The sequence below is a fragment of the Ixodes scapularis genome, unplaced genomic scaffold, assembly GCF_016920785.2.
Source record: "Ixodes scapularis isolate PalLabHiFi unplaced genomic scaffold, ASM1692078v2 PGA_scaffold1__304_contigs__length_218370807, whole genome shotgun sequence".
NCBI classification, from domain to species: domain Eukaryota; kingdom Metazoa; phylum Arthropoda; class Arachnida; order Ixodida; family Ixodidae; genus Ixodes; species Ixodes scapularis.
Window position 1 is genome coordinate 90333872 of NW_024609846.1, and position 2656 is coordinate 90336527.

The window sequence follows — 2656 nt, forward strand, 5'->3', positions numbered from 1 at the left end:
AGAAGACGATAATGAAATCGAGGAGAAATGAAATCAGGCAAGCAAACCAGGGGGGGGGGGGGGGGGGGGGGGGGGGCAGCGAACCGGCCGCTAAGGACGCGACAGGACAACCTGCGCCATCTAGGGGCGGCCCGGCATACAGCATGGCAAAGCAAAACTGGGAAAATTACGAGCTACAGAAAAATAAAGTAAAATCTCTAGTGGCGACGAAAATTCTGAAGATACACACGAAACACGAACAAGCCCTACAAGAAAGCGACAACAAAAGCCATTGGTTTTGGAGATATGTACGATCTCTCCAACCACACGAGGACCTTGAACACAAGACGGTAGGGAGTGGAGAAGACTAATGGACCACTGAAGAAGAAATCATCGATGACTAGATACTTTCAGGGACTTCAAGCCTCCCTCTACAACAGACCGAGGACACAGGAGGAAACATCCCTAAGACCTCAGGAACAATTTGACCGCAGCATTCTTGAACCAATAGCGCCCGGGGAACTGCAGAGACATATTAATAAACTAGAAGCAGGAAAGGCAGTAGGTCCAGACGACATCCCCCAACGAGTTCCTGAAAAAGCTTAAACCGGTAGCACAGAAGCACCTAAGGTACCTTCTAAACAACATGCTGGCAAAAAGTGCTATTCCTGAAGCCTGGAAACAAGCCAAAATAAAACTAATCTACAAAGGAAAAGATAAAGACAAGAAATCATTAGACTCATACAGGCCGATAACAATACTAAGTAATGTTTACAAACTCTTTGCATCAATTCTGCAAGACAGACTGCAGAGACTCTGTGAGAAAGCTTACCTTTTCAGCGAGGCACAGAACGGATTCCGTAGGAACCGGCGGGGCAGCGACAACTTATTCACTGTCACACAACTAATAGAGCTAAAAAATCTAGATAGGTCACCACTCTATCTGGCTTACCTTGACTTGGAAAAGGCCTATGATGCAGTGCCCCATGAGAAGATGTGGACGAAGTTAGAAGCGATGGCACTGGATGTTCAGACAGTATCGCTCTTCAGAAACATTTACGCCGGATGCAACGCCAGATACAGTTTGGGAGAACATTTATCAGGGCAGGTGAACATGATTGTGGGTCTGCGCCAAGGCTGCCCCCTTTCTCCAACCCTGTTCAACATCTACATCAACAATCTCATTCTGGAGCTGCAAGCCAAAGGGCAGGGTGTTTCTTTCACAACCATTACCTCCAGTAATGATATGGAAACAACTTATATTCCAGTACTGGCCTTTGCTGATGATATACTCCTGTTATCAGAGAATGAAACCCACCTTCAAGACATGCTCGATATCGGCACTCGAATTGGGAATGAAGAGGGATTCAAATTCAGTAAGGAAAAATCAAAGTGGATGGGCTATAATGCTCACGAGCCTAATCACACGTTTAGAGTACAGGAGGTGGAAGAAGAATATACCAAGGAATACAGGTATCTGGGAGTGACTCTTCAAGAAGGCCCGCTGTACTTGGAACTACACGAGAGGAACACCCTAAAAACCTCCACCATCCGAAAAGGTCACCTGTGGAACATGGCAAAGTATTCCTATAACCCATACACCCTTGCAAGGGCACTGTGGAAGAGTGTCGCAGTACCGGCGGTCACCTACGCTAACGACGCAGTGGTCTTCCAACAGACCACCCTGAACACACTGGATCGCCATCAAGTGGAAATCGGGAGGTGGCACTGGGCGGAAACGGGGCAACTGCAAACCTGGCCGTCACGGGAGAAATGGCCTGGTCGACTTTCAAGCAACGGGATGCAAGGGCCAAGCTCGGATACCTCGGGCGCCTGATCCACATGCCAGACGAAGCGTACGCCAAAAGGACATTCCACTACGTTAGATACCGCAGCAGCAGGACGAACTGGTCAAACACCATCGCCAGGCTCGACTCTGTGTACAGCAAAGGGACAAGGCGACATGAGGCCACATCGGAGAAAGGATGGCTCAAGGCTGTGACAGAGGAGGTGAACGCGATTGAACTTGAGGCCTGGAGACAAGCGGTGAGGAAAAAGCAGAGCCTCCAGAGCATCTACGCGCTCCACAAGCCTGAGCCGTCTCCCTGCACACACTATCGAGGGGACCATGAAAGTGCGCTACTGTTTCAGGCACGGGTAGGAGCGCTGATGACAGGCTGCCGACGTGCCCAACTCTTCGGAGACACCGACACAGCCTGTCATCTGTGCGGGCAGTCAAGCGAGGACGTTCTCCACGTGCTGCTGTGGTGCCCTGCCCTAGACCACTGTCGACCGCCCTGGGCGACCAGCGAAGAGAGAATTCCCGAAATGCTGGGATTCGGGGAAGGAGCCCACGGTTCACTGGCCACCAAGCGCATTCTCGTTGAATGGAAGAGACTACGTCTGATCGCCAACCAGTGAAAGTGTCCCAAAAGTGGGAAAAGCTAAAACCAAACAAGAACTAAAACTTTTACCTGTGTCGGCAATTTGAACTTTTGCTGACCCCCCTGTCTCAAAAGGGGTTAGGTACCGCCAACTAACTAACTAACAGTAGAGGCGGCGATATTAACGCCATGTTTTGAGGCGGCGGAAACAAGGACCCTACGCTTGAGCGCAGAAAGAGCGCCTCGAGGGCCCCGAGGGAGCATGGATGTTAACGGCTGTACCCGTCCTAGTT

The 2656-nt window shown here is 50.4% G+C and overlaps 1 pseudogene; it reads left to right on the forward strand.

The window, feature by feature from the left end:
- Positions 1 to 625: 625 nt before the first annotated feature.
- Positions 626 to 2400, forward strand: LOC120849268 (annotated as a pseudogene).
- Positions 2401 to 2656: the final 256 nt, after the last annotated feature.